The 12,333-nt window shown below is 40.0% G+C and overlaps 1 long non-coding RNA gene across 8 annotated transcripts in view; it reads left to right on the top strand.

Moving 5' to 3' along the window:
• LOC106003814 overlaps positions 1 to 12,333 on the top strand; it is a 45,717-nt gene that overhangs the window by 7,954 nt on the left and 25,430 nt on the right. For 6 of the 8 annotated variants that reach the window (XR_006602879.1, XR_006602882.1, XR_006602877.1 and 3 more), the window contains exons 4-8: positions 2,758 to 2,822; positions 3,630 to 3,788; positions 4,076 to 4,260; positions 5,849 to 6,130; positions 10,590 to 10,798. This is a non-coding gene — a long non-coding RNA (uncharacterized LOC106003814). The remainder of the gene's footprint in view (positions 1 to 2,757; positions 2,823 to 3,629; positions 3,789 to 4,075; positions 4,261 to 5,848; positions 6,131 to 10,589; positions 10,799 to 12,333) is intronic. The other 2 variants (XR_006602884.1, XR_006602883.1) reach the window with 2 other exon arrangements.

Genomic DNA, 12,333 nt, shown 5'->3' on the forward strand with positions numbered 1-12,333 from the left:
GGAAAATTCAGAGCATTTTTCATTTCCTGACACAAAAATTCCCCTGGGTTGTCTCTTTCTCTGGAGGGCAGAGGGAAGAATAAGTGAAAAATGGCTCCTCTGAACAAAGGGGCACGTCTGAGTTCAGCTTCCCTGGGGCAGACTGGATCTGAGTCCTGGTGACCACTTTGGTGTCTTGCAATTTATTGATAAAAGTGGGGTCTGTTTCTCTGCTTCATACTCTTTACTAGCTATAGCTGACCTCTAGTAATCACCAGGCTGACCATTTTGTGCCCTCTTATTCTTATCGGCCTAGGAGATGTTTGCTCTGTGGGATTTTATTTAGCCTAGATATTTTTTGAAACACTTGTTTCGAAATACTGGTGGAGGGTAAAAATACTAACAAGTGAATAAAGTTAGTGTCTCTAAAGCAGTATCTCCTAACAATACTTAAAAGAGTCAGTGTATGAAGAACAGCGCTGGTCCATAGCAAGGGCTAAAAAAGTAATTGCCTTTATGCTGGCGGAAGCAACAATTAGAAATACTTCTCATTCCCCATATTAGTCTTCACATTCAAGCGCCAAGTGGCTCAAGAGAGAGGCTCCTGTGCAAGAGAGAGGCTCCTGTGCGATCCCAGCAAACCATTAAAGCTGTTTTTGTTCTTCAAACAAATGTCAAAAAACAGCAAGACTTTAGTCTGCTAATTGCTAATATCCCAAGTAGTTGAAACCAGAGAATCTACAGGGCAGGGCCTTAGGGTTTAAACCTGAAACCAGAGATTGGTGCCAAATGCTTTTTTCTTTTCATTTCTTTTTAAACCAGGTGTTTTCCTCAGGCTAAATCATCAGCCCTGGAGATCCTGGAAAGTCATAGCAATTAAAATATAGAAAGGTATATTTAGAAGTCTCCCAAATTGTCTTCATGGTAAATTTTGACAATCATTTAAACCAAGTGAAATTGAAATCCATATCCTTTCTTTTTTGCTAATGATAATAATAATAATAAATAGCAGCAAACAACAGCCAACATTTACTGAACCTTAATCATGTGTCAGGTGCTGAGGAAAGTACATCAAGTCTGTGGCAGGATGTAAACCTCACAAACACATTATGAATTAAATATGGAACTTAAAGAGGTGATGAAACTGGATACAGAGCAGTTAAACAACTTGCCAGAAGTCTCAGATGATAGTATGTGATGGAGCAGGTTTCAAATCCAGGCCCTCTGACTCCAGAGTCCATTATAAGTCTGTATGCCCTACCTTCCCATACCCCTACAGCCAAACAAATGTGAATGTAGCAATTCCCCACTATGGCTTCTGGGCTGACTCCGTGGGTCTCATATAAATTCTATTTACTATAATCAGAATTGGTAGTAGGTAGGGAAACTGAAAATGTCCACAGGCATAAAGGAGTCATGACAAATGATAAAACATTCAGGTTCTTCTGGTGTCCTGGATGGCAGTTTAAACCCACAAGAGATTATTTAGGGGTTACAATGGATTTTAAAATAAAGTTTTGATTTATTAAAGTAATAATATGAAAATTAATTTTCCTGAAGTGCTTGACTTTAACTGAAAATGTTATGACTCTAAATAAAAATCTAGGAAATTTCAGCAATTACTTTTAAGCGGGTTTTACAATATCTTTTACGACTTGTAGATTAAAACTGTTCTAAGTGTTAAAAATATCACTAATATTCCTTGACAAGAATTTTGACAAAACTTCACTTCAAGGACTCAAATAACTTTTATAGTCTAGCCGAGATAGGGGAGCAACCCAAGTGTCCATCCATAGACAAATGAATAGCCACCGAGTGGAGAGTGTACTGAGAGGTTTCTGGGCACGAGTGAGCAGCGAGGCATACTATATTTGGGAACAGCAGCATTTGGGAAAAGCAGATGGTATTGGGTGTCTATATATGTGTGGAGGCCCGTATTACTTAGACAACCCTGTCAGCCCTACAGTGAGTCACTCTCAAGGGAAAAAACGTGTTAGCCCCAGTTATCCCTCTATGTGTTTGTGATGGGGGAGGTGTGGAGGTGTGGGAACATAGAGGTACTAGTAGACATTTCATGAAACATAAAGAACAACAACTTCCTGCCTTGACATCCAAATATGGTTGCAAGACCAGAACCTGTGAGTAGATATATTAGGCATCTAGAGACAAATAAAAACAAAAGCCCAAACCAGAAATCAAACAAAAACCAACCAGGAAACACAAAAACAAAACAAAACAAAAACTACAGGTTTATCTGAGAAAAGTCTAGAATCTACGGGATGAGGCCAGCTAAAGATTCAGAGGAAGTAAATAAATAGCAACTGTTTTTCTTTAACACCAGTCATTCTTCACAATACTCCTATGGAGTAGGTATTATTTTGCAAATAAGAAAACTGAGACTCAGATATGTAAATTAATGTATCCAGGATTTCACAGAAAGCAAATCAGAAACACAGCCCAGGTTCCCTAACTTCAAATCCCCTATTTACATTCTGCCAAGATCTTATATTTTTTTGGCCAGCAAGAACCAGAAAAGAGCATTTCATGTTACTTAGCTACATGCAATTTGGAGATGGTGCTTTTGAGCCCTGGCAGAACACATGGTTGTATCCTAAGGGGAATGGGCCTTCTGGGATTCCCTGCTGTGCTCATGGATAAAACACACTTTATTTGGGGAGGTCTCTCTGACCCTCATTTCCTCTCACAAATGGAGACAAATACTATTTTACATTTATTTGTTTGTTTATTTATTTGTTTGTTTTCTGTCTCCCTCACCAGAATGTCATCTCTATGAGGATGGGCCACATTATCCTCCCCCATGCCCATAGTCCTGAATAGAGACAGTAAGTATTTGGTGAAGTTGTGAAATAAATGACCATACTCTGTACTTGCCACCACTATTGGTTTCCCAGTGCTGCTGTAACTAAGTACTACCCACCGGGAGGCTTAAAAAAATAGAAATCTACCATGTCCCAGTTCTGGAGGCTAGAAGTCTGAAATCCAGCGGTCAGCAGTGTTGATTCCTTCTGAGAGCTGTGAAGGAGAATCAGTTCTATGTTTCTTTTCTTGTCCATGTTTGGTGTTCTTTGACTTCTGCTACGTCACCCTGATTTCCACCTCCATCTTCATATGGTGTTCTCCTTGTGTGTGTGTGCTCATGTCTATCTTTTTCCTTTTCCTAAGGACACCATTGGGTTAGGGGCCCACTCTACTCCAGTTAAGATGAGGTCTCATCTTAACTAATTATATCTGCAAAGACTCTCTTTCCAAATAAGGTCACATTCTGAGGTATGGGGGTGGGGGGCACGTGGGGGTTAGGGCTTCTGTATATGGATTTAGGAGAGGAAATACAGTTCAACCCATGATTTCACCCAAACACACTATTAAATAAGATATAGTCTTGGTCCTTGAGGCGCTCAAAAAGTTCCAAAATATGACCTATGAAGCAATTTCAGGAGATGTTTAAAGGTTTTAAGCAACAAATGGGTTTTGTTTGTTTGTTTGTTTCTTTTAACACAAGTTAAGGAAATTTTGAGTTAAACCATTTAAGGAGTTTATTTTCAGGATTTCTGCAAACTTTACATACAATATGACTATATGTTGTGCAATACTCTTTTCATTGAGGATCTTACATGATTGTTTTTCTACAGAATCAATTTTGGTAAATGCTGGCAAAGTTTAAAAACACTCCTTTGAGAGTTAAGAAGTTGATCTTGGAAAATATTTAATGTTGACTCCTCAGGTTCTTTACTTATAAAATGCACCAACCATTCACAGAAACTTCTATGGAGAGTTGTTGCAAGGATCAGGTAAGATCAGGTTTGTGAAAGGGTTTAAAATTGATAAACGATTCTAGATATTTAAGGCATTGCACTTAAAAATCCTAAGAAGGAAGGTACCCCTTCAATCAGCTGGATACAGATACTAGTGTTAGTGTCTAGATTCAGAAACTGGTGTAGCCAAATAGTAAAAGGGGTCTCTTAATTCTTTATTTGGAATAAAATAGAGCTTTAAAATTTTTTTTTTGTTTTTTATTTTTATTTTTTACGTCTTTGCTCATCTGCTGTATTTTGCTTCCTTGTGATTTTCCCCGCAGCCTGGACTGACGTCGTTGCCGCGTTGGCTTCTGGATCACACAGTACAGTAGCTTGTCCAGCCATTGCTGGCTTGTAGCCAGTTTGGTTAAGGATCCTTGACTTCTGCATTGAGGGACAGGGGGCAAAGGGGAGGAGCAGTCACATATCTTGATTTGGGGAGAATGGCACCTTATTTATCTCAAAGGTATGTTCTAACCTTCCACTCTTTTCTACTTACTTCCCAGAAAGTTGGTGAGCATGTGTGAGGACTACCTAGATACCTAGGAGCTTGGAGAAAAGTGGTCGGTTACCATGGCAGCAAGAGTGAAATAAATGTATATGTGTGTGTGTGTGTGTTTCCAGTTGTTAATCCTGACCAGAACACAGAGTCTTGAGCCCAATTTTTTTTTAGATTTCAGGTGAGAAAGCAAGTGGCAGATGATGAAATGTATATCAATATCTATTTTTAGAAGAGGCACTGTTGGGTTAAAAATGAAATTCAGGCATGGGAGTGAATGCTCGTCAGTCCTTTTCCTTGAAAAAGGAGACATGCATATAATTCAAACGGATACAATTTTGGTAATAACCATGGTTACTAAAATGGATGTACTTTATACTCAGTGAGAGAAAGCAGCATGACAACAGTTGCTCATTTCACAATAGTAAAGCCTCTTCATGGCAACTAAAAATGGAAGAGCCAGCCTGTGTTTGTAAGCAACTTATTTCAGCCTCAGACGATCCATTTAAGCTAAATGACATGATGAGATGCTTAAGCTAAACAGCATGATGGGACACGAAGATTTGGTAAACATGCAGACATGTGTTTGAATGAGGAAACAATGCGAAGAAAGCATGGCACAAATGGTTCAGAGAAGTGGAAGGAGATGCTTTTCTTCAGTTTATTTGTGAGGCCTAGATTGGCTCTAGAGAATGGAACAGTAGCACTAATCCCAGATATTGACAGGAACGGAAATCTGAAGTTCTCTATTCACCGGGTTGTTGGCCGCTGTAGTGAAGTCTTGATTTGGGGCATCTCTACAAGGTGCAAGTATGTTTGATAAAAGTAAATTGATGCTTAGGTTCATTCCACATCCTGACAATATAGAAGGTTGACATGTATTCTTTGACCTATTTTCTGAAGAAGGAGAAAGGCTTTCCTCTCAATATTCAATATATTTATACTTGAGTTAGATATAGCTAGGAGTAAATTCTTAGTACGCACTGGAAACAGAACTCCTATAGGAGTTTACCTGCTACTGAGGGTATCTTGCTCAAGATCTATAAAATACTGACCCATTTTCCTTTATCCACAGCAGTTTGGTTATAAGAACTGAACAGTTAAAAATCATACATAAAATTGATTATGGCTAAAATGTGAATAAATAATGAATGAAACACTTAGAGAATTTTTTCCAATAGGGTGTAGAGATAAGGAGTTGCTTGATTTTTTTGGTCCTTATTCAATAACCTTTTCAATGAATATGTATTGAGTTTCAACTATGAGCCAAGCACTTTGAAAACCTTTTCCTTATTTAATTTTAGGGAACTCTTATTAATAGGTGGTAAATGAATGTATTTCAAATAATGATTGCAATGCACATACTACAGAATATTTGGGTTGAACCATATAGAATTGCTGTTTCTAAACAGTTTTCACTTATAAAAATAACAATTCCATAAATTTATACATACACACACATACACACAACCCTTTGGCTGAACATAACTTGCTTGCACTTATGGTCAAGGTTTTATCATAGATTATGTTCGTGGCTTATTTCTATTAATTTCAGGATGACATGGACTAGAGCTAACGATTGCTGTATAACAAACAGCTATTAAACTTCAAGGGCACATAACAATGAATACCCAAGGCACTCAGCTTGTGCTCCAGATCTTCTGGTCTGCTGCGTGTATCTCTTCAACTCTTTGACTCAGCAGACTCCCAGCACATGTCCTTGCTGTGGCAGTGTGAGTAGTGCAAGAAGGCAAGCAAAACATGCAAGGCTTCTTAAGATCTAGACATGGAGCTGGCCCGTTGACACTTCCAACATCCCATTCCATTGGCCAAATAAGTAAGTACAGCATGGACACGGGAGGAGGGGAAGAATTGAGTTCAATTATGTATCTACACACTGGCCTCCCACCAAAAGGAAACATGTTATCTCTTTATGTCACTGAAGGTTGCTAGAAAAGTACTTCTCTGTAAGGAAATGAAAGCATCATCATTGTTGTCAACATCATTATCACCATGATCTCAAATACATGTCATGCTGCTATAGACCAAGCATGCTTCTAAAAGCTTTACTTTGATTTTTGTGACAACTTTGTTTTTGGATGTGTTCCTCCAATTTTTTAACTCAGTATTTTTCTTCACACAAATCTTTTGTACTAAAAGTTTTTTGATGCCTATATTAAATTGTACCTTTCCCCTGTATTATTTTCTTTGGGGGGGAAGGGTCCTATTTATTATAGTCAAAGAACATTGTACAGTTCCAAACAAGACAAAAAAAAAAAACATTTAGTAGACACTTTCTTTGGGGACAAGGCTACTAAAATTTATTTACATAAAAAGGATTTCTAGCTTTTCTACTTGGTCAACATATTTGAAACAATCTTTCTTTAAACCATACTTAGATATAATCTAGTTTTGCTGCTTACTTATCTTTAGCTTTTTAGGTTTTTAAATTCCAGCATAGCTAGCATATAGTGTTATATTTGTTTTAGGTGCACCATACAGTAGCCTAACAATTCCATACATCACCCAGTGCCTCACGATAAGCGCCCTCCTTAATTCCCATTGACTATTTCACCCATCCCCCACCCACCTCCCCTCTGGTAACCATCAGTGTGTTCTCTGTATTTAGGAGTCTGTTTCTTGGTTTGTCTCTCTCTTTCTCTCTTTTTCCTTTGCTTGTTTGCTTTGTTTCTTAAATTCCCCATATGAGTGAAATCATATGGTATCTATCTTTATCTGACAGACTTATTTTGCTTAGCTTTATAGTCTCTAGCTCTATCTGTGTTGTTGCAAATGACAAGATTTCATTCTTTTGATGGCTGAGTAGTATTCCATTACATATGTGTGTAATAGAATATACAGCAGTGTTTAGAGGTGCAGGGCAAGCAAAATGTATTAAATTGCATTAAATGTGTAGATTGCATTGGGTAGTATAGACATTTTTAGAATATTAGTTCTTCCAATCCATGAGTATGGAATGTCTTTCCATTTCTTTGAGTCATTTCCCACTATTATTTTCCTATCTAGGCATTTAAGAATTATTTATACATTTGAGAGTTAGGAAAATGTTTTCTAATTTGTTCATCAATGGTCAGCTTGCTCAATCAGCTCTACCTGCCAGGTGCTGGACTGCTGCCAGTGATACCAGGAAACAAAGCTCAGGGCTCCTTGTTTCATTGCAGTTTCAGAGTTTACCTGGAAATCTGATCCTGGCACTCCCATCATTTGCAGAGTAGTTGACATAGGCTCCACTTAGAAAGGAATGCTGTGACATTTTAGAGTAATGACTGAGAGCAGCTTTTTTTCCAGGCTCCTCCCAAACCATCAAGGAAGTGCCGCTTGCTAGAAGTGTTTAAGAAGTATCAAATGTACTTGGGGGGCTCAGTGGGTGAATTCAGCGTCTGCCTTTGGCTCAGGTCATGGTTCCAGGGTGCTGGGCTGGAGGCCTGAATCTGGCTCCGTGCTCAGCAGGGAGTCTGCTTCTCCCTCTCCCCCTGCTCTTCCTACTCACGTGCGCTTTCTCTCTTTCAAAGAAATAAATAAATAAGTACATTTGATAATAATGTTATCTCTTTGCACAGTCATTCCTGTTAGAAGGTTTTGGCCTCTCAGCTTTACATGTACGGCTCTTTCCTGGGTTCCAAGCCAGAGCAGAGGTAGCATGTATTTCATTCTTCAGTGATGTCCACACCTAGCTCGGGTCTTGGCCAGCAAAAGCAGCAAGGCAAAGTCTATGCGATGTTGAAGGTACAGCCTTGCCTTCTACTTAATCTTGATTTCCTTGGCAAAACATTCATTTTCTTTTAATTTAAAAATAATTATGAACCTTTATTATGGGCTGGGCATGATGGGAGGCATTTAGAGCTAAAACAGGGATCTGTGTCAAAGAGAACCCATGGGAGCTGAGAGAGGGAGCACCATCAGGGGGAGAACCGAGGGACCTCTTGTTTCTTGTGCTTCCTGCTCTGGGATCTAGGAATAAGGTCCCTTTCCTCATGCTCAGGTGGGAAATCATTTAAGAGTTGCTTTAAAAAAAAAATGATGGATATAATTATGGTTCATGCCCAACAAGGTTCTCTGCAGACGTTGACATTCTGCTCTCTCTCAGCCAGTCTTGGCTTTCCTGCATGTTGGGCTCCGTTGAGCTGACAAAATCTTTTCTTCAGTTTAAATGACTTCTGGTACAGGGACAATGCCTTCTGTGGAAATGTGCCTGAAGGCTCAATTATTAAAAGAAAAATGATCCTCAACTAGAACGTGTTATATTTTTAGTTTTTTATTTGTATGTGTTCCACAGAGAACTAGTTTTACACAGAGGCTCTCCTATACTGATCATGTAACAACATGGAATTAACATGACTCATTCACTCTCTCTTCCCAGAAGGATTATGAGCAACTTGGTTTAGGTGATCTATCAGGGTGCCTCACTCGTAGAATACATTGTAAAATATTTGTTTATTGACTGCGGTGACAGCTAATGAACAATTCAACAAATATGCAGTGGTCCACTATACCACCCCTGGATGAGATACTAGTAAGCTTAGAGTTTGTTTGTTTGTTTTTAAGATTTCATTTATTTGACAGAGAGAAAGAGCACAAGCAGGGCAAGCGGCAGAGGGAGAGGGAGAAGCAGGCTTCCTGCTGAGCAGGGAGCCCGACACGGGGCTCAATCCCAGGACTCCAGGCTCATGACCCGAGCTGAAGGCAGATACTTAACCAACTGAGCCACCCAGGTGCCCCTGAACTTACAGTTTTACAAATTCTTCTCTGGGAGATTTCTTCAAGTAAGGAGTATGTGTACACACAAGTGCTATTTTTCAAAAATAGCTGTGCTTTTCTACAAAAGAGAAAATTTAAGATAATGTTTAAAACACAGCAACCTGATTTTATAAGCTCTTTGTCCTAGAGAGTGGATTTTGGCACTTTCCCTACAGTGAGAGCCGCTGGGCTGTGCTGATGGCTGGTCATGTGCTCTGCTGCCTATTAGAGTGTCCAGTGATAGGCAGCGGTGCCGTCAGGACAGTGTAGGGAATCGTCAGGGAACGGACCAACAGTAATAATCCCTTCCTTGTCTAATCATGAGGCAGGAGGTGGATACCACACTAAATGAATAGAACCTGCCTTCCCCCGGTCTAAACAAGGAGGAGGAGGAAGCTTCATGGGTTTTCCTCCATGTGAAGTGGGTTTCCAGTTCATAAAGCTCTGTGTCTCTTCTCGCCTACCACCCAGAGGTTCATTGGCAGGGCGCCTCTCTTGCTGATGGGTAGCCGGGGAAATCTCATAGAAGCCTTCGCTTTTCGATTGCTAGAAGAGAAGACAGAAGTGTGGGAAGCAAGTAAACATCCTGACAATGATTTCAGTTCCTTTCTTCTTTCCTGCATCTGTCTCTCTTTCTCATCTTTTTTCCCTTCATTCTTTCCTCTCCTCATTTTTGTAAAAGCAAGAGATGACCTACCTGCTTCTGTCATCCCTTGGAAATGAGTGAGGCTGTCAATGGTCAGATATTTCCTGACAAATCGGACTTTGTACCTCGCTCTGATTTTGTTGCCGCTCTAACAAAGTGATGCACTCGCTTTCTTTCCTTGGTGGGAAAGGTCCATGCAACAGGTCTCAGCAGGGAGGCTATGTCAATACCCCAGCCAGAAGCTCCCCTTAAAGCAAATTGGGCTCAAGTCTAGGATAAACTTCTACGTTTCTTTGGAGTTTTTTGAATCTTTAGAAGTCTAGCATTGAACAGATGATGAGGACTGGTTTTTGACATTTTTTTTTTGTACCTTCAGTGGGTTATCAAATAGTAAAAATCTTACCTATAATTTTGAAAGTGAACCTTTCTTCCTATTCTTTCCCTTGATCACACACAAACTCAGGAAATTATGGGGATAACTCAGTTAACAGTATTGCTCATACTTTAGTGTTCCCAGAGATCTCCTGGGAATTAAGATTCCATTTCAGTAGGTCTTGGTGAGGCCCCAGATTCTGTGTCTCTAATAAGATCTTAGGTAATGCTGATGTGGCTGCCCCAGGACCACACTCTGAGAACTAAAGAGCTATTATGTTTGAATACCCATGTTTTAGAATGGCCTCTGGAGTATGGATTCCTATTTTTCAAGGATGTTTACTTTGCCAGATCCAATTTGAAAATGTGTCCTTAAGTGATGCTGAGCGGGATTCCTCTGGTGAAACTCTGCAAATTAGCTCGAAAGATAAACTGAATACCAATGGATAGTCTGCCCACCACTAAAGACTTCTTATGGGTTGAGGTCGTTCACTGCCTTAATCTTGTCTTTCTGACACAGGAAAAGCATGGAGAACCACAAGGAAAATGTATGACCATAAGTTAACAGCAGAGGTCATCCCAGTGAATGGGATACCCATGGCCAAGGTGATAAGATGCCTCCTGTTCCCGTTGATGACTTTGTGAACTTGGACAACAGATTGACTCCTTTCTGACTCTGTCTCTATAGCTACGAACTGTGAAAGTGAGAGGATGGCTCTTTTCCAACTGGTGAGGTTCTTTATTGCAATGACACAATCAAACCTGGGACCTAGGACTTGCGTAGCATGGCATGTTTCATTCACATCAATCGCAGTACAGGTGTGGAAAATATTATTTTGAATAATAATGCTTACTGTGTGCCATGTAGTCCAAATGCTTACCATGTAGTAACAATCTTATTAGGAAGGTTTTATAATTATCCCTGCTTTATGATAGAGAAATAGAAGTAGCCAGATGATAAATAACGTTGTCCTGTGTCAAACCAAGCGCCTGGACACAGTAGCAAGGTGAGGGCCTCCAGATATGTTTAGTTTGCTCTGCCTCTGGATTCTTCTTCTTCTTCTTTTTTTTTAAGTTGAATTGGTTGTCAACCGTTATAGGCTCTTTCCTGTTTCTTTTGAAAAACCAAAGTATCGGGCATCTTTAGACTTGTGTTCCTGCACAGCAGCCATCAGCGGGTGCAGAGCAGTGACCCTGCCCCTTGGGGGGGGTCAGCATCCCGGCTTACCACAGTTGTCGCCCAGCCCATTTCACTTGTGTGCAGTGATTCCTGGCACCAGTGACCGTTTGGGCTTGAAATCCCTGTGCATGCTGTCATCGTCAAGAATATTTATACAACTAAGAATCACCACCCTTAGTAAGTATTCTGTTGAGCTTTATCAGGGTAGAAGTCACTGTACTGGACTCCAGAGTGTCTGGGTATGAAAGACATGGGGCTCAGCCCTTGAGATTTCTTTCTGCTGTGATCACAGTCATATTTTCAGTTTTAGAAGTATACTGTTTGCTGCTATATACCATCAAGGAACACAGTTCCATGACTCGAGGGTGTGCTAATGGGCATGACACCACACTGATGTAGCAGGAGGACTTATTGTCAGCTGTGCTCGGTCTTTCCTCTCCTTTTTCCTTCCCAGACTTACCACTTTGTTTTTTTGCAATAATTCATTCACTAAGATACAGAGAGTGCTGAGTGACTCTCCCTGGAGGGGGAGTAATTTCACAGATGTGTACTATGAAAGCCCTTATAATACATATATAACTATTTAACTATGTAATTATATATATATATATATATATAGAGAGAGAGAGAGAGAGAGAAGTGGAGAGAGACAGAGAGAGGCAGACAAACGGACAGAATGAAATATATGGATTGTTTTACTTTTTATTTTAAAAAAGATTTTATTTATTTATTTGACAGAGAGAGATCACATCACAAATAGGCAGAGAGGCAGTCAGGGAGAGAGGGGAAGAGGCAGGCTCCCTGCAGAGCAGAGAGCATGATGTGGGCCTTGATCCCATGACCTGAGCTGAAGGCAGAGGCTTTAAACCACTGAGCAACCCAGGCATCCCTGTTTTACTTTTTAGATTTTTATTTTTTATATTTTTAGGAAGGAGTGGATTGTTTTTTTAAAGGGTACTTGCATAAAAACATTTTCCAAGTCAATTTGGACATGACCGATTCTTCACCTTCTATAGTCTGGGTCACCGAAGAGATTGTTCTTCTAGAGGGAATGCCCAGGACCTGGGGACAGTCAGAAGATGAG

The sequence above is a fragment of the Mustela putorius genome, unplaced genomic scaffold (assembly GCF_011764305.1).
Source record: "Mustela putorius furo isolate JIRA1106 unplaced genomic scaffold, ASM1176430v1.1 tig00003898_pilon_pilon_pilon, whole genome shotgun sequence".
Lineage (NCBI taxonomy): Eukaryota > Metazoa > Chordata > Mammalia > Carnivora > Mustelidae > Mustela > Mustela putorius.